A 20,244-nucleotide genomic window follows, 5' to 3' on the forward strand; every position below is an offset into this window, starting at 1 on the left:
TCCTTATACCGTGGGTCGACAAAGGTGTACACCCAGTAATCCGTAGTGGCCAGAATGCGTCTAAAGCGAGGGTCACGGAAAGGCAGCCTAACATGAAGTCAGCCATGTGTGCCAGGGTGCCAGTACGCAAGACATGGCTGTCCTCACTAGGAAGATGACTTTCAGGGTCCTCCTCCTCCTATTCAGCCCATAGACACTGAACAGATGAGAGGCAAGCAGCATGGGTACCCTCTGCAGTGTGGCCACCTGTCTCCTCCCCCTTCTCCTCCTCCTCGTCCCCCTCCCGCTCCTCCTCCTCCTCCAAAACACACTGAGATATAGACATGAGGGTGGTCTGGCTATCCAGCGACATACTGTCATCCCCCGTCTCCTGTTCCAACCGCAAAGCGTCGGCCTTAGCAGCAAACTTCTCAGCAGGCAAAGCAGCGGGATGGTAACGCTAATGATTGCCGCATCACCGCTCACCATCTGGGTAGACTCCTCAAAGCTTCCGAGGACCTGGCAGATATCTGCCATCCATGCCCACTCATCAGTAAAGAATTGTGGAGGCTGACTACTACTCCACCGTCCATGTTGCAGCTGGTATTCCACTATTGCTCTACGCTGCTCGTACAGCCTGACCAACATGTGCAGCATAAAATTCCAGCGTGTGGGCATGTCGCACAGCAGTCGGTGCTCTGGCAGCTGAAACCAATGTTGCAGGGTCCTCAGGGTGGCAGTGTCCGTGGTGGACTTGCGGAAATGTGCGCAGACGCGGCGCACCTTGCCGAGCAGGTCAGACAAAAGGGGGTAGCTTTTCAGAAACCGCTGAACCACCAGATTGAAGATGTGGGCAAGGCATGGCACGTGTGTGAGGCTGCCACCATCAGGTTACGGCCGTTGTCACACACGACCATGCCCGGTTGGAGGCTCTGGCGAAAGCCAGAGGTCGGTCTGCTCTATCAGACCCTGCAGCAGCTCGGGGGCCGTGTGCCTCTTGTCATTTAAGCTGATTAATTTCAGCACGGCTTGCTGACGCTTGCCCACCGCTGTCCTGCCACGCGCTACCCACTGCAGGCGACGTGCTCACACTTCTTAATTGAGAGGTAGACGTGGCGGAGGAGGTGGAGGGGGAGAGTTTGGAGGAGGTGGCATAAAACGCCGCAGATATACGAGCACCGAGGTAGGACCTGCTATTCTGGGTGTGGGTAGGACGTGAGCGGTCCCAGGCTCTGACTCGGTCCCAGCCTCCACCAAGTTCACGCAATGTGCCCTCAGGGAGATATAGTGGCCCTGCCAGTCAGTACCTGTCCATGTGTGGCGACTGGGGACCGAGTAGCGCCGGACCGCCGCAACCATCATGTTTTTGAAAGCCTCCGTTTCCACAAGCCTGTACGGCAGCATCTCCAGGCTGATTAATTTGGCAATGTGCACGTTTAAAGGTTGTGCATGCAGGTGGGGGGCGGCGTATTTGTGCTTTCGCTCCAATGCTTGTGTTAGCGACAGCTGAACGCTGCGCTGAGAGACATTGCTGGATGGCGTCGAGGATGGTGGAGGTGAGGGTGTGGGTGCAGGCCGGGAGATTGGATCTGTGTGGCAGGTTGGGGCACAGGGGAAGAGGCAGTGGTGTGACCCGGAGGCGGTGAATGGCCTTCATCCCACCTTGTGGGGTGCTTGGCCATCATATGCCTGCCCGTGCTGGTTGTGGTGAGGCTGGTAGTGGTAGCTCCCCGGCTGATCTTGGTGCAACACAGGTTGCACACCACTGTTTGTCGGTCGTCCGCGCTCTCACTAAAAAACATCCACACCTTTGAACACCTAGCTCTCTGCATGGAGGCTTGCCATGAAGGGGGGCTTTGGGAAACAGTTGGGGGATTCTTCCCTCTGACCCTGCCTCTACCCCCGCCACTCCACTGCCTCTTCCAACCTGTCCTGCTGCTGCACTTGCTTCCCCCTCTGAAGCCCTTTCCTCAGTAGGCTTAGCAAACCAGGTGGGGTTAGTCACCTCATCGTCCAGCTGCTCTTCCTCCGAATCCTCTGTGCGCTCCTCCCTCGGACTTACTGCCCTTACTACTACCTCACTGAAAGGCAACTGTGTCTCATCATCATCATCCACAAAAAGCTCTTGAGACAGTTGCCGGAAGTCCCCAGCCTCATCACCCAGATTCCGGGAACTTTCCAAAGGTTGGGCATCAGTCACGACAAACTCCTCAGGTGAGAGAGGAACCATTTTTTCCCACTCATGGCAGGGACCCGAGAACAGTTCCTGGGAGTCTGCCTGCTCAGAATATGTCATTTTCATGGAGTGAGGAGGCTGGGAGGAAGGAGCAGCAGCCAGAGGATTCAGAGATGCAGTCCCTAGGCCGGGAGTAGTGGACTGCGTAGAAGACTGGGTGGTCAATACATTGCTGGACACGTTTTCTGCCATCCATGACAGGACCTGCTCGCACTGCTCTGTTTGTAATAAAGGTCTACAACGCGGACCCGTAAATTGTGAATTGAAGCTGGAGAGCCCAGAAGCTTGCCTATTTCCTAATCCCGCAACAGCCGGCTGTGATTCACCACGCCCAGGAACTCAGCCTGTGCCCACACCCTCACTTGGACACCCGTGTCCACGTCCTCGACCCTTACCCCTACTCCTCATCATGGCATTTTGAGAATAGAGCAGGGCCCAAATAAATTACCCCACTGTACAGCATTGACAACTGTGGCTTAATTCACCGCACACAGAGACTTGTAAATAGCGGAGGCTCTATGCTGTGACTTGAGTAAATTAATCTGCTGTCTTGTGCTGAAACCTAGGGGTAATTTACCACTCACAGAGACTTGAAGATATGAGAAGCTGTATGGAGTGGAAGAAGACTCTAAATCCAGTGGATAATGCTGGTAACTGCGGCTATCTCAACCCACACCAAGGAAAGGGTATTGTGAGACGCTCTGCACAGCGGCAGAGCTGAAATACTTTGCAGTGGCCCAGTAAATATTACAGTACTGTTTAACGGTGAGACCTCTGTCTAATGCACTACAGACACAGAACAGTATAACTGAAGTCGTTTGCAGTAGGCCAGGAAATGTTAGAGTGCAGTTTCACGGTGAGAGCTGGTTGTACGGCACTGCAGGCTGAGAACGCTATTACTGAAAGGCTGGGAACAGGCCTAGATGCGTAATACAAAAATTGATGCGCTACTGCTCCCAGCCAGCCACAACTGTAAAGCACATGATCAGATGTAGCTCTAAGAAGGACCGCTGGGGTTCTTGCACGGAGGATCAGGAATGTATAACTTTCCCTATAAAAGAAGCTCTGTCCCTAAACTCTGCGTTATGCACTGCAGACTGAGAACGCTATAGTTGAAATGGCCTGCACAGCCCAAGATGCTTAAAAAAGAAAATTGGTCCACTACTGCTCCTGCCCAGCCACAGTAGTAATGCACACTATGAAGAGTTGCCCTAAGAAGGACCGTTGGGGTTCTTGACGACAGGATCCTACTCTAACACTGTCCCTATCTCATCAGTAGCACTATCCCTAACCTCTGCCATCATGTGTCTGAGGCGAGCCGCGGGTGGGACCACTTTAAGTACTCGGCGGTCACCTGATCGGCCCAGTCGCTCACTACTGTGGGTGGGGGGGGAGAAGGCTGCCACATCACAGAAGGAAGTGGTAATGCCTTCCCCGCATGTCCATTGGCTAGAAAATGGCGCTAAACATACGGGGCAGGAAATGCAATTGACTCGAGTACCGCATGGTGTTCGTATCGAGTAACGAGCATCTCGAGTACCCTGATACTCGAGCGAGCATCAAGCTTGGTTGAGTGTGCTCGCTCATCTCTATCAATAAACAATTTGTTTTAATGATAAAGTTTTGCAGTCCTGTCTTAGACTTTTATTTTGGGGTCTGGTTTATTGATAGTATAAGGGCAGAATAAAAAAAACAGTTCCTGTAAGATTATAGACAAATCATAAAAGGCTATTAAATACAGGTGCAAAATACTGAAACTCATCCACTTAGAGACCTACAATTTAGGAGAGGGTGGCCAGTTTTATGGATAACAGGGTCCTGGATAACAAGTAAATAGGCATTTAGCATAATGTATTCAGCATTTTAAACAGTTTATCTCATAGTTTTAAATGCTGCATATGTAGAAGAAAATGTATACAATTATTCAACCAAACGATGCCTAAATAATACCTCTATATAGTATCCAAGTAATACCACCTAAGGGTATGCAACCTTCGCAGAATTTCTACATCATAAATGGGATTTTAATAAACACATGTACCAGGATGTAATGGTACGGAAAAAGATATGAGGGTCAAAGGGAAGCTGGGAGTCAGACTGATAACAACTTTATCACATTTGTAAAAATTTAAAGCATTCATAAAAATCGAACCAGACAAGAACCAACTATAGTATTTTTTAGTACAGTTTTTTTCTTTGTGTGTAAGAAGAAAATGTCTACAGAAGCAGCCTCTTATAGGAAAAAGCACAGAACAAAATACAATGTGCTGTGAGAGTTTTATATTTTGCTACTGATTAATAACAAACATCTGTCTGCAGCATTTCAGACTAAAAATGTGCTAAAAATGTAGTAAAAAATGGTGTAAATGTTTTGTTTAAAAGGCTAACATCAATATATTTTTCTTTATACATATAATGAAAAGTACAAATTTTCCCTGTACAAGTTTCTAAGCAACTATGAGATGTTCATTTATGTTTCTACTAATTACATATCTCCCATTACTTTCTCATATAACAACTATTTTTACATTGTAACAATCCTCCTGCAGACCAGAAGATAACAATTATTCCAATCAATTTTAGATCCCTATTCTTGTAACTGCGAAAACATTAATTCCAAATATTATCACTGATGCGCTGCAGAGTATGTAATTTGGAATACCATTCATTAAAAATGAGCAGGGTATAAAAAAAAAAAAACAAGAAACTTTGAGCTGCTATTTTATGCTAAGCTCAAAAAGGAGAGAGTGCTGACACTTCCTCCACATTCATTGCATTATGAATATTGACAGTCAGAAAGATTACTTCTGGTAAATAAATTGTTCACAATTTGTAACAAAGGGTACAGTGTGTAGCCTAGATAAGTAACAGCACCATTTCTGCGACTACCAAATGAGGATGCAGTGAACAAAACAACTTTTTGCAGGTTTCAAAATAGATATGTCTACATAATTGTATTGCTTAAGCCAGGTATATTACAAGCTGCATTGAAACTCATGACAATTGACTTATCACTGACTACCTCAGAGAATCATAGACAACGATTTTACCTTTGGAACTAAAAATATATTAATATACTTATTAAAATACTGTGTTTTCTGTTTATAAAAATAGTTCTAATAGCAAATAGCAGTGTGATGTAGTCAAGCTCTGAAATTATAACAGTAGCCATGCTCTGAAAGCATAAGAACTGCCACATACTGTATTCATAATAGTCAAAGTCACAGTCCTGTCCATTACAAACAGTGCTATGGCAACTGCTGAAAAGGTTAAAGGGATATTCCCAAGTTAGGTATTTATGGCAAATCCACACAATATGCCAAAAGTGTCTTATTGATGCAGAATAGAGATGGGCGAGCATACTCGCTAAGGACAATTGCTCGATGGAGCATTGTCCTTAGCGAGTATCTCTCCACTCGGGAGAAAAGGTTTGGCTGCTGGCGCGGGTAACAGGTGAGTTGTGGCAGTCTGCGGGGGGGAGCAGGGGGGAGAGAGAGATCTCAACTCTGTTCCTCCCCGCTCTCCCCCGCAGCTCCCTGACCGCCGCCGGCAGCCGAATCTTTGCTCCCGAGCGGGCAGGTACTCGCTAAGGGCAAGGCTCGATCGAGAAATTGCCCTTAGCGAGTATGCTCGCTCATCTCTAATGCAGATCCCACTCCTGAGATTTGCACATATATGCAGAATGATGCCCAACTCCAACCACCAACCTATATAGTGTGGCAGCTGCTAAATCCAAGTGTTGAAGAAATGTAGAGATGGCCATGCATATGTGTGGCTCTCTCCATTCACTGCTACCAAAACTGCCATGCACCCTTTCTCCACATAGGTGCAGCTCCCAAAGGTGGGACCTACAGCTATAAGATATTAATGGCATATCCTGTGGATATGTCATATATGTCTAAGTTGGGAATACCCATTTAAAGAGTGTGGTTGGTGTTCTTATAGTCTATCCAATAACATCCCCTTCTGTTTGGCATTTTGTTGTGTTTGTGCAGTTGAGCTGTACATATACACACACATACACACACACCCCACTCACCTGGCCTCCTATCCCTAGGGCTACAGCTATAAATGGTGCAGAGGTTGTGCTCACATCCGGGCCTGTCGATTAGGAGAGGTAAATCCGTGAATATTTCCTTCATTTTGTTGTCAGTATGTATGGGTAGAATAATGGAGAGCAAAATGTCAATACAATTTGCTAACATTTTCATGGCCAAAAGAAGAGGAAGAATTTTTTGTACCTGTATGATTAAATCTATGGTATGCTTTCGTTTTATTGATGATCTGGTAATAATCAGGACAGGCTCTGAAGATGAGCTGCTGACCTTTGATGAGAACTTCAACAGGTTCCATCCAACTATAAGGTTTATGTTCAACTACTTATGATCCAAAATACATTTCCGGAACTCGACTATATATATCTCAAAACAATACCATACAAACTTAAATCCTCCATAAACCAGCATATCTAAGATGGAACAGCTTTCATTCATAACACAAAAAGTCTATCATCTACAGGGAAGCTCTATGATGCATCTCAATGTGTTCTGATAGTGAAGACAGAAAACAACATCTGTCATTTCTAAAGAATACACTCCTACAACAGGGATACCATCCACTGGCTAAAGGTGAGTAGATCAACAGATCCATAATAATCTGCCTTAGACCACCATGATAATTTCTTCCAGCCTGCAAAATTTGATACATGGATTCCTTGGCTAGTCGCTTTTCTTACACACTCGCTACGCTATCCACATCTCTACACAGTCCCCCCTTTTATAGTGCCCCAGATAGCAACAATGCCACCAATGGTGCTCCACACAATAGCAGTATCTCCATTTTTGTGCTCCCTGTAGACACCACACAGTAGTAGTGCTGCTTTTTGTGACCCTCACATATTAAAAGTGCCCTCACTTAGCAATAATGCCTTCTTTATGTTCATACTCAGTAATAATACCCCCTTTAGTGCCCATTCACTAATACCCTCTTTTGCTTCCAGACAGTTATAATGGTTCTTACGCCCCCAGTTACTAATAATGCTCCCTTTTGCCCAATCATGATACCTCCTCTTGCTCCATGTTAGAAATGGGAATTTGGAAACTTTGATTTTATGCAGTCTAGGACTGTTTTGTTCATGATCTTGGTGGCAAAATGAATTCGTAGGAGTTTCCTTCAGCACCAAAGTTTGAAGGTATCAATCTTCACCGGTCCGCTTTCTTCAGTGTCCAACTTTCACAGCTGTAAGTTGTGATTGGAAAGATGATTGAGTTGACTATCTGGCATTTTGTTTAAATGCTTATACTTGGCCACGCCCCTTTTTCGCCCGAGTACCGCGATTTTCGAGTACTTCTTTACTCGGGCGAAAAGATTTGGGGGGTGCCGTGGGTGAGTGGGGGGTTGCAGTGGGAAGTGGGAGGGAGAGGGAGAGAGAGAGGGCTCCCCCCTGTTCCCCGCTGCTACCCCCGCGCCACCACGCCTCCCCCCACGCCCCGGCACCCCCCGAATCTTTTCCCAGGAAAAGCGCGGTGCTCGATCGAGTAATTACTCAAAACGAGTATACTCACTCATCTCTAGCTGTGATCTTATGCAATTTTTCAATGCATTTTGGGTCCTGATTCTCCATTATAGTCAATTTTCAATCCGAGGAAGTTGAAGTTTTGAACTGCTTTGAGTTCTTCATTGTTGATTTTACCTGTAGCGTTACCAGATGTTGTTATACTCTTTGTTTTCTTGATATTCAAGTATGGGCCTGATTTTTCACTTCATACTTTAACTTTTAGTATCAGTTGTTCAAGACCTTCCTGACTTCCTGCCATCAAGGTTGTATCATCTGCATATCTAAGGTTATTTATGTTTCTTCCACTTATCTTGACTCCGATGTTGGATTCGCCTAAATTGTATCACCTCAAGATCGCCTCTGCGTACAGATTGAACAATGCAGGGGATAAAATGCAGGCTTGGCATATGGCTTTTCTAATTCTGAACCATTCTGTGTTATCATTGGAGGTCCTGATTTTAGCCTTTTGGTTCATATATCATGAATGTATAAGTTGCCCCAGACGTCCCAGGACTCCCATTTGTCTTTAGGCATGGCCACAGTTTGTTGTGTTCAATGCAATCAAAGACTTTGCTGTAATTGATAAAGCATATGTACACCTCCTTCTAGTGCAAATTAGAAAGATGGAAAAATACCTTTAAAGCACCATCTTTCTAATTAGCATACATTTCCCAGAGGAGCATTGCCTTATAAGTCTCCTTACTTAGCTTTTAGGTGTCCCCACACCTCTTCTGGGTGCTCATCTTTGGGAGAGACTATACTAGCTCCATATTCACTCATGCCTAGGTGTCCCGACACACTTTTCGGTTGCTCTTGTTAAGGAGACACGACACTGCTTCTGACCCACATAAAAGGCCCCATACAGACTAAGTTAGAGACCTACTGCATACTGATGAGGTGCACACACCCTGAAAAAGTCTGTATATGCATGGTTTCTGGCTTGGTTTAAAAATCCCAATCTTTTCTATATGGTCATTTTGAATTGAAGGAATCCTGCTATCCAATAGATGGCACTATAGAGGTATTTTTCCATCTTTCTAATTTTCTAAAATTTGTGAAAAATTTGGCCTGCTGATGCAGTGAAAGGGATCGTCTGTGCTTCACTTAAATGAATAAAATTAGAAAATGGAATGTATATGAAATTAATATGGGCAAATAAGATATTATAAAGAATGAAATCCAATGGTTAAACATTGACATTGACATTCTGAGGATCAGTGAACTTCAGTGGGCAGGGTATGGATACTTTAGCAGCGGCGATTTCACAGTTTGATTATATAACAATGCTAATAAAGAGTGTTTATCAGTAATATGCTGGACACTGAAATGGCTCTGATACTAAACCTAATCTAGTGCTAGAAGAGTCAATCTGCAGAGCAGAGGTTAACTTCTCCGGCACAAATGTTGATAACCAGAGCCTGTAACTGTGCGGGGTAAACCTTTCCATTAAATATACAACCTTCTCCTGGGAACTGTCAAATGGAAGCAAAGCTTAAAAACTGCGAGAACAAATTGTCAAAGAAAAAATGTAATAAAAGCAAGGACCTGTAGAAAATGTTAATCACTGCAGGTAGGCAAAACCAGGCATTTTCTGTCTTTTGGCCTTTGTGAACTTTATTCTGCTAAGGATGAGGTCCCCTGCTTTTTCATATAAATATAGTTTAAGCTCATCCATGGAGGAAAATGATTCCTTTCATCCACCACTGAGAGGATTGAAAAAGGTCATACCTCAAGGGACCATAAACTGATAGAGTTCTCCAGTGCCAAAAGGTCATAGAATAGCAGTAAAGAGCGCAAAAATGGGAACAAAACTCTAAAGAACTTGTTTTCCTCATTCAGTCTGAAGAATTTCAACATTTTGTGTCACTGTTGGTCTTTTGCTACTGACATATTTGACCTTACTTAATATTGTATATGTATTATTCTTCCCAGTTGGCTTTAAGGAATACTGGAACATAACATTAAATCAAAGGGATTAAGAAGTATACATTCAATATACTATATGTTCTATTCTTTTGTGTAAATACTATTATGAATATTCAAAATAGAAAAAAAGTGCATGCAAGTTTAAGACCCAAAATGAAGTTCTCTGAATTTGATATCATTTGTTAAAATAAGGTAAAAATTGAACTGAGCAGATTTTTACACAATATGACCCATATATCTATCTATTTAAGCCTCTGAGTATATCATGGAACCTACATAGCAGTATACTCAGTACTACATATATAGTAAAACCTTAAAGCAGTTACTTTTTGAAAATTAAATAATAGGTGCAGATGTACTAAAATAACAAATTAAGCAGTACTTACCTGTCCTTGGCCTCAGCAATCCAGCGGGGTGGTCCTCCTTCTCAGCCGGTCTCTGTTGACAGCAGAAGTCAGATGCAATTACCAGCACCAGCCACCACTTAGGGGTCAGAGCTATCTTCTTGTGCTCCATACCTTGTGTTTTGCTAATTGCAGTGGGTGCCCAAACACCAAATGAGTCCTAGCCCATCAACTATAGATGACCTAACCTGAGGATTGGTCATCAATAGAGATGAGCGAACGTACTCATCCGAGCTTGATACTCGTTCGAGTATTCGAAACGAGCACCACGCGATGTTCGAGTTACTTTCACTTTCATCTCTGAGACATTAGCGCGCTTTTCTGGCCAATAGAAAGACAGGGAAGACATTACAACTTCCCCCTGCGACGTTCAAGCCCTATACCACCCCCCTGCAGTGAGTGGCTGGCGAGATCAGGTGTCACCCGAGTATAAAAATCGGCCCCTCCCGCGGCTCGCCACGGATGCATTCTGACAGAGATCAGGGACAGTGCTGCTGGTGCCGGAGCTGCTATAGGGAGAGTGTTAGGAGTTATTTTAGGCTTCAAGAACCCCAACGGTCCTTCTTAGGGCCACATCTGACCGTGTGCAGTACTGTTGAGGCTGCTTTTAGCATTGTTGCACAATTTTTTTTGGACAGCCATTATCTGCTATTTATCCTTCTCTGCAAAACTATTGCATCCTGGTGTATAGTGGGGATGCAGACATGGCCGTCAACTTTCTGGGCATTGAATGGTTTGTGAATGGACTCGACTTGGAGGTAAGCAGACTTAAGTGATCATGTAGGATACTGTATTAAACATTTTCTGCATCTTTCATACAAGTTTTATATCTGCTTCTCAGTAATTCTTTGTGATTCGTATTTACTTCTGTATGTACAGCCGGTGGGTTCCAGGGAGCCACCCATGCTGTCGGTCCACACGGAGTTGTAACTGCATGTGTCCACTTCTAAAGAACCCCAGTCTGACTGGGGCATGCAGACACCTTGACAGAATGAATAGTGTGTGGCACATAGGTTCCCCATTGCTATGCCCACGTGTGCAGCTCCTGATGGCGGTGGCACAGGATTATATTTCTCATTGCTTCTGTACAGCATTGTGGGCTATCGCCCCGCCCCTTTTAAAGAGGGTCGCTGCCTAGCCGTGCCAACCCTCTGCAGTGTGTGCCTGCGGTTCCTCCTCATGGCAGACGCACTTATAAATAGACATGAGTGTGGCGTGGCATGAGGGCTGCCCAGGGACAATTTGGTGTGCGCTGTGGACACTGGGTCATGCAGGGGGGGTTGGGCAGCATGTAACCCAGGAGAAGTGGCAACGGAGTGTCATGCAGGCAGTGATTGTGCTTTGTTGGAGGTAGTGTGGTGCTTAGCTAAGGTATGCATTGCTAATGAGGGCTTTTCAGAAGTAAAAGTCGTTGGGAGGGGGGGGCACTCTTGCCGCTATTGTGGCTTAATAGTGGGACCTGTGAACTTGAGATGCAGCCCAACATGTAGCCCCTCGCCTGCCCTATCCGTTGCTGTGTCGTTCCCATCACTTTCTTGAATTGCCCAGATTTTCACAAATGGAAACCTTAGCGAGCATCGGCGATATACAAAAATGCTCGGGTCGCCCATTGACTTCAATGGGTTTCGTTATTCGAAACGAACCCTCGAGCATCGCAAAATTTTCGTCCCGAGTAACGAGCACCCGAGCATTTTGGTGCTCGCTCATCTCTAGTCATCAATAATATTTGCTTGAAAAAAAAAACTTTAATGCTCACAGCTTTTCTTCACAAAAGGCTGACTGTTTTTAAGGGTTTACATACATCATACAGGCCAATTGCTAAACTTATAGCCTCCACAGAAAAAGGGGTGGATATTTATTAAGTCATTTTTTTTGTTTTTTTTCTATTTTCAGTGTTACTTTAAAAAGTAACTACAAATACTAAATTGTGATTTTGTAAACAACGCTGGATGAATCTATGTGTTATTTGTGAGCTAGACAAATCTATTGACTTTTTAGTGAGTTTATTAAGCCAGTTTTCCAAGGTACTGTCTTGGCTTCTGTATACATATATATGTGCATTTGCCTGGACAAAAGAAAGATAAAGATTTCACAGCAGTATTTCCAATGGGATAGAATCATCAATAAAAAAATATATTTTCAGGTAGAACTTAGTTTTCTGAAAACTTTCTACCACATCAATCATTAAACTATCATAAACATTACGTAATATCATAGCCTGGTGAGTAGATAACACTTTAGGCTGAAAGTGTTCATGTTCTACAGACAATAATCTCTTCTCAATATTTTGTATTGCATCTAATCTCCTATAAATTATTTCTGACTTGGAGCTTGATCTTTCACAGGTAGAATACCACATTCAGCTCCAAATACCATGCAAGAATAAAAGCTAAAGGCACACTGCGTATAGAAGGACAAATGGCATAAAATTGCCTTCTGTAGGTTTGACAAATAAGGGAGATGGGAAGGGGGCGTGGCCTGGATGGCATTGATGGCGGTCGGCTTTCTGTGAGCTCCGCTAGAACACTCACCCAAAGCAACAACCAGCGACTGCAGAGCAAAGTTCCCACTTGCATCGGCTGTCAGAGAGCGCTGTGCACCAGGAGATGTCACATCGGAGACCTAACAAGCCGGGTCCGAAGCGTCTCACGGACTTCTTCAAGGCTCGGGAGGCAGAAGAAGAGCGGGAGCGGGATCACGCGACTGACAGGGACCTGACATCAGATGAGTGGAGGTAGAAGGCAGAGAAGATCCTGCGCCTAGAAGAGGGGGTAAGCGAGCATCATCCTGTCCCTCATCCCCCAGACATACTCACAACGACAAGCTCCTGCATCACTCCTCTCATGAGCCACAGTCACTAAGGCAGGAGACAACAAATAAAAATAAAATGGCTCCGCTCAGCACAAGCAAGAAGAGGGAGGGTTCTGCCATTACAGCGCCATCTTCTTCATCTCACTTAGTACAGGATGGGGAGAATACAGATGGTATCTCAGCTAGTAATAGCCCAGAGAAGAGACGCCAAAGAACTGAGGAGTATGTTCCCGACATTACTGTACACCAGAGCAATAGGAAAAAAGATACCAATGATCCTATTCTAAACATAGAATGCTCCAGCCAAACAGCATCAGAATTCTTCATAAGCGACATGGTGCTGGCACTTAGAGGATCACTAAAAAACGACTTAAATGAGATTAACACCAGAGTCAGCTCCGCTATAGCAAGCCTCAGCGAATGAGTAGATCCTTTAGAAAACAAAACAGGCGAAATTACCAGCTCGCACAATGAACTGATAGATGCCCATTATAAACTAGAAGATGAAGTTGAAACGCTTAAACTAAAACTGGCAGATCCCTGCGCTGAGCCAATGAGAGGCAGCAGTCACTCACCCATTCATGAATACATGAATGGGTGTGTGAGTGAGACCTGCCTCTGATTGGTCAGGCTGTGACCAATTAGAGGCAGCTCATTCAGCAGGCGGGGATTTTAAAGCCCCGGCTGCTGAATAGTATAGAGGAGCAGTTCAGGAGAACTGCCGGCGGCCGCAGCTGAACTCCGGCTGCAGCGGAAAGGTGAGTATATATATATTTTTTATTTTTACACATTTCAGGATGAATTGCAGGGAAGGGCTTATATATTTAACCCCTTCCCGACAATTCATCCCGCGATCGCCCGCAGCGCATTGCTTTCAATGGAGCCAGCTGTATTGCCGGCTCCATTGAATTCAATGGTCAGTGCTCGTTTAATCAAGACGAGTATCGCGTGGTGCTCGTCTCGAGTAACGAGCATCTCGAGCACCCTAATACTCGAACGAGCATCAAACTCTGACGAGTATGCTCGCTCATCTCTAGTCTTAACTAATGGAGTAACTTCAAATTCATTCAAAATAACAAATGGAACCAGGCAGGGTTGCCCAATGTCTCCTACCTTGTTTGTCCTCACCATAGAGCCATTAACAGAGGCGATCCGCACTGAGCCAGGTATTAGAGGGGTTCCCCTATCATCGAGACAACACAAAATTGGCCTCTTCGCAGATGATGTGGTCTTGATGATGTCCCGCCCTCTGGAGTCACTTAGAGTGGCTTCTAACCTCTTATTTTATTTTGACGAGATTTCATATTATAAAATTAATCAAACAAAATCAAAAATTTTGGCCGGTTAACATTTCAAATAAACTCCAATCCCAAATCGAAAAAGAATTTCTGTACGAATGGGAGCTGAAAGTCATCCAGTATCTAGATATAATAATCACACCCTCCCCAGAACTAACAATGAGTCTTAACATGGATTCTCTTATAGAAGAAATAGAAAAATGCCTACAAACCTATGGTAGAGTCGAATTCTCATGGATGGGGAGAATAGTCATCTACAAAATGATGATCCTCCCCAAAATATTATATAGGTTTCATTGCATCCCCTACTTATGCCCTACTAGATTTCTTAGGAGACTACAAAAACAATCATTATTATTCATTTGGGGATACAAAAAACCAAGAGTGGCTGCATCCATAATGTACAGCCCTAGAAAATTAGGGGGCATGGGAGTTCCCAACATGGAAGCATACTATAAAGCTAATTTTATCAAACAAAAGAGCTTGGTGCACTCCTCATCCAGGGATCAGCTGGCCAAATATCGAGCAGTATGCGCTAGGCAAAAAAATCACTACAGGACTTATTACTAGCATCTAGCCTGGACCCCAAATTTGAGCTCCCAAGAAATTCAATTTATTCACAGAGACGGAAAAGTCTAAAATAATTTAGAAAAGCCCTTTCACAGTTACAGACTAAAAACTTGAGGATTCTTTATTAAAGATGCTCTAAAAAACATATATGGGCTGACTTACATACAAAAAGTAAAAAACAAAGGATAAACAGATACCCTTCCTTGACAGTAGCCTCCACTTTTTAATAGGTATATGAAGGAGACTTGATCATAACTAAGTGCTATTGAGACCAGTACTAGGACTTATGAATTCATTCACCATGCAGTAACGATGTTTTAATGCAGGGGTGAATTCATATAGATTTCCTAGTAAAATTGACCCTGGTGGTAATATGGCAGTAATACTGACAAATTACCCTTTCAGAGTGCAACAGGTGGCTCGTTGCAGATCTATCAGGGTTACTGCTAAATAACAAGAAATAATGTCCCAGATTGTTTGAGACACGTAAACAAAGGGGATTTCTCCCACAGGTACAGATGGCTTTTAGATGTCAAAAAGCTCACAATCGAGAAATCTTATATACGAAAAGCTCGACGCGTTTCCCCACAGTTAGAACTGTGGTTCATCAGGAGCGTAGATAAAGCAGTGAGTCTGTAATACAGCACTTTTGATCATAATAGATCCGACATGTATAGAGGATTCAGATACTGTCGTATGGTGGCTCAGATTTGATAATAAATTTGATAATAGATTCAAATCTTATATACACAAGGTGCTTTTGTTCAATAATGCAGTTCCAATAGTGCGTGACTATTAAGTAAGATGTATGAAGGTGATAAGCCTTCGTAATCAACTACTGCATTAGACTATCTTTCAGCAGGGTTTTCTTTGATAATATGCAAGGACTGCTTTCTGAAATCAGAGTGTTATAGAGGATATAGATGGCAGCGGAATCAAATAGTTTGATGGTCATAAAACCAAAATAACTGCCGCTATCCTCTGATTAATTTTGCAGTCCTAATCCCCAGCTGAATATAAGTAAAGCTGCTTCAGGAATAGTCCAGGTGCTAACAAAATTTGCCGCCCTAGTCCCTATCTGAACGCAAGCTGAACGGTTTCAGTCTAAATGCTAGCTTCTGTCCGTATTTGCTAGATGTCTACGCACTGATACTGCACTAAAAGTAGACTAGAAGAACAGGAGCACATCTAATCTAACAGCTATCTGTAATAGCTATTAGGACATAGCACCAAGGAGACACCAAAACAATAAGAAAATAATAAATGAACAGAAAGGTCTAAAGCCTGTGGCTCTGATGGTGAACCACAAATGGAACCAGGCAGGGTTGCCCAATGTCTCCTACCTTGTTTGTCCTCACCATAGAGCCATTAACAGAGGCGATCCGCACTGAGCCAGGTATTAGAGGGGTTCCCCTATCATCGAGACAACACAAAATTGGCCTCTTCGCAGATGATGTGGTCTTGATGATGTCCTCCCCTCTGGAGTCACTTAGAGTGGCTTCTAACCGCTTATTTTATTTTGGCGAGATTTCATATTATAAAATTAATCAAACAAAATCAAAAATTTTGGCCGGTTAACATTTCAAATAAACTCCAATCCCAAATCGAAAAAGAATTTCTGTACAAATGGGAGCCGAAAGGCGTCCAGTATTTAGATATAACAATCACACCCTCCCCAGAACTAACAATGAGTCTTAACATGGATTCTCTTATAGAAGAAATAGAAAAATGCCTACAAACCTATGGTAGAGTCGAATTCTCATGGATGGGGAGAATAGTCATCTACAAAATGATGATCCTCCCCAAAATATTATATAGGTTTCGTTGCATCCCCTACTTATGCCCTACTAGATTTCTTATAAAGAAATGGTCAGGGAGGCGCTTCAGGTGGCGATAGGGAGAGTATATTAGTGTGTCCATATGATAAAAACATAATGAATGATCATAACGTGGAAGAGAATAAAGATGAAAATAAAATAAATTAAAATTAAATGACTCACCCGGCGTGTGGTGAAAACTCCTGTGGAGAGGAGTTCCACCACCGCCTCCAAAGTCCGAGTTGGCTTATCAGATCTCTATGGGATCTTTCCTATGGCGTCCAACAGGTTCCCTGGTCGCTGGAGTGCTGCTGCAGAGCTGCTGTGTCCAATGCTGGATTGGACCCACGGTGTAGTAATAGGGTAAAAAAAAAAAAATGCTCCTGCGCTGCCTCAAGCAAACGACCGGTTCTGACAATAGTGATATTGTCTAAAAGGTTTATTAGGTACAACGCATTTCGTCGCTAAACACGACTTTATCAAGTACATAATGCAATTACATGATAAGACATCTTTATATAGTTACTTACAAATGTAGTATGGTGGTTATCTCATTGCTGTTCCGGGTGATGGCTGCTCACATGACCTCCACGTCATATGTGCGGTGTTGGATTGTAGAAAAAGTGAAACCGAAACTACTTCCGGGATTCGGGGAGATCATGTGACACGGAGGTCACATGATCGATGATGCGAGTGTGCCTGCCCGCCCACTCCAGTAGCTGAATGGTGTAAGGTTTATTGTAGGTGGATGTGGGGGCTGGGTTTACTTTCTACAGTGCTGGATGGCAACGTCAGTCGGCGTGGTGACGTCGGCTGACGTGATGACGTCATCGGCGTGGTGACGCTACGATGGGGAGTTGGGGTCTCTCTCCGCTGCATTAGAAAGCAGCGTTAGAAGATGTAGTGACGCCGGGTGGCAGGATTATGTCACCGGCGTGATAGCTCTCGGATGGAGGATTAAATAATGTGAATGTTACTTAGAGCGGTAGCGTGAAGCTGCGTAATGACGCTGATTGACGTGATGACGTCATTGGTGTGATAACGCTGGGCACGGGAACCCTGTGTTACTATGGTAACATTTCCTAGCATAGGAGTTAACTCTGTGTTAACATGTGAACCGCAGGTGTTATCCCTGTTGCCGTTCAAATTGGAATTAGATTGTTCCTGGACTTGGTCAATCATGAATTTAGAATAAATGGCTAAATTATGATATATGTTAATATGGTTAAAACGTAGATACATAAATAAATAAATACATATCTTAGTAGATGCATTTGGACAGTACATTATAAGCTGATATGAAGCGTAGCGTCACCACGCCGATGACGTCATGACGTCAGCCGACGTCACCACGCCGACTGACGTTGCCATCCAACACTGTAGAGAGTAAACCCAGCCCCCACATCCACCTACAATAAACCTTACACCATTCAGCTACTGGAGTGGGCGGGCAGGCACACTCGCATCATCGATCATGTGACCTCCATGTCACATGATCTCCCCGAATCCCGGAAGTAGTTTCGGTTTCACTTTTTCTACAATCCAACACCGCACATATGACGTAGAGGTCATGTGAGCGGCCATCACCCGGAACAGCAATGAGATAACCACCATACTACATTTGTAAGTAACTATATAAAGATGTCTTATCATGTAATTGCATTATGTACTTGATAAAGTCGTGTTTAGCGACGAAACGCATTGTACCTAATAAACCTTTTAGACAATATCACTATTGTCAGAACCGGTCGTTTGCTTGAGGCAGCGCAGGAGCATTTTTTATTTGTTACCCTACTACTAGATTTCTTAGGAGACTACAAAAACAATCATTATTATTCATTTGGGGATACAAAAAACCAAGAGTGGCTGCATCCATAATGTACAGCCCTAGAAAATTAGGGGGCATGGGAGTTCCCAACATGGAAGCATACTATAAAGCTAATTTTATCAAACAAAAGAGCTTGGTGCACTCCCCATCCAGGGATCAGCTGGCCAAATATCGAGCAGTATGCACTAGGCAAAAAAATCACTACAGGACTTATTACTAGCGTCTAGCCTGGACCCCAAATTTGAGCCCCCGAGAAATTTAATGATAATCTTAGCAATCACCACATGGAACATCTTACTACAAATATCTAGGAATCATTATCCGAGGAAACTTGCTCCCCTCCCCATAGAGATCCTAGAATTTTGGTCCACAAACTTAAATACACACAACTGGAAAGTTAAAGGTAATATCTCAATCTCAAATTTAGCAACAGGGGAAAAACTGAAATCCTTTGACTGCCTCAGAGATGAATTTGACCTCTCGGACATCTACAAATGTATCTACAAATTTCTAGTATTTGGGCTTCCCTCCCATCCTTGAAACTCTCGCTACCAACTTATCTATATAACCTTTAGAGATGAGCGAACGTACTCGGCCACGCCCCTTTTTCGCCCGAATACCGCGATTTCCGAGTACTTCCGTACTCGGGCGAAAAAATTCGGGGGGCGCCGTGGCGGCACGGGGGGTAGCAGTGGGGAGTGGGGGGGAGAGGGAGAGAGAGAGGGCTCCCCCCTGTTCCCCGCTGCTACCCCCCGCACCGCCACGCCTCTCCCCGCCCCCCGGCGCCCCCCGAATCTTTTCACCCGAGTACTGAAGTACTCGAAAATGGCGGTACTTGGGTGCGTAAGTACTCGAAACGAGTACGTTCGCTCATCTCTAATAACCTTCTATTTAACCCCCTCCCTCATAAGCTGGATATCAAGTCTCTATATGAGATCTTTTGCGGTGAGAGCAATAACAACAGCGTTCTACACAAAAAGGCCCACATTCTGAACTAGGAGAGAGAACTGGGGCGATCCTTCTCTACTGAGCAATGGAACTCAGCACATAGCTGGGCCATTAAAGCCTCCCTTTGCGCTTCCCTGATGGAAGTTCACAGCAAAATTACCACTAGATGGTACAGATCCCCAGTTCGAATTTCGGACTTTATACCACAATATTTGGATAAATGTTGGAGGGAGTGCGGAGGAAGGGGTACATTATTGCATATTTTCTGGAGTTGCCCACTGATACAACCTCTTTGGCAGGAATTTTTCCTTTTTCTAATGAATATAACAGGGTACAGAGTTCCCTCCTGCCCAGAATTAGTGATATTCTTGGTAGGAATCAAAGAGATACCAATTGATCTTAGAAAATGGATTTCCCATGGTCTCCGTTCCATAAAACTATTAATAGCAAGAAACTGGAGGACAAAACGCATCCCAACAATGTCGGACATAACACACCTACTTTCGGAGCACTGTTTATATGAAAAAAAATTTGCATAAAGAAACGATAATCTTAAACACTTTGTTGATACGTGGATACCCTGGCTGGAGCATCTGGATCATCTCCAATCTTCTAACTCAAACTTGTGAGCCAGATACGTGTTCGTCATATAAGTTTATACTTAATAACACCCCTCTTATGGGAAGTACTCTATATTAGCATTAGAAAGTCTATGCTCAAGTGAGCAATGAATTGGATCCATTAACGTTTCCCCCTTACCCCTCTTTCCAACCCATCCCAAACCCCCTCCCTTCAACCCCCCCCTCTCCCTTTTCCCCTTCCCCCACCCAATGTTCCCCTACCATTTACTTATAAATAACTGTTACTAAG

Source organism: Eleutherodactylus coqui, chromosome 2 (assembly GCF_035609145.1).
Source record: "Eleutherodactylus coqui strain aEleCoq1 chromosome 2, aEleCoq1.hap1, whole genome shotgun sequence".
NCBI classification, from domain to species: domain Eukaryota; kingdom Metazoa; phylum Chordata; class Amphibia; order Anura; family Eleutherodactylidae; genus Eleutherodactylus; species Eleutherodactylus coqui.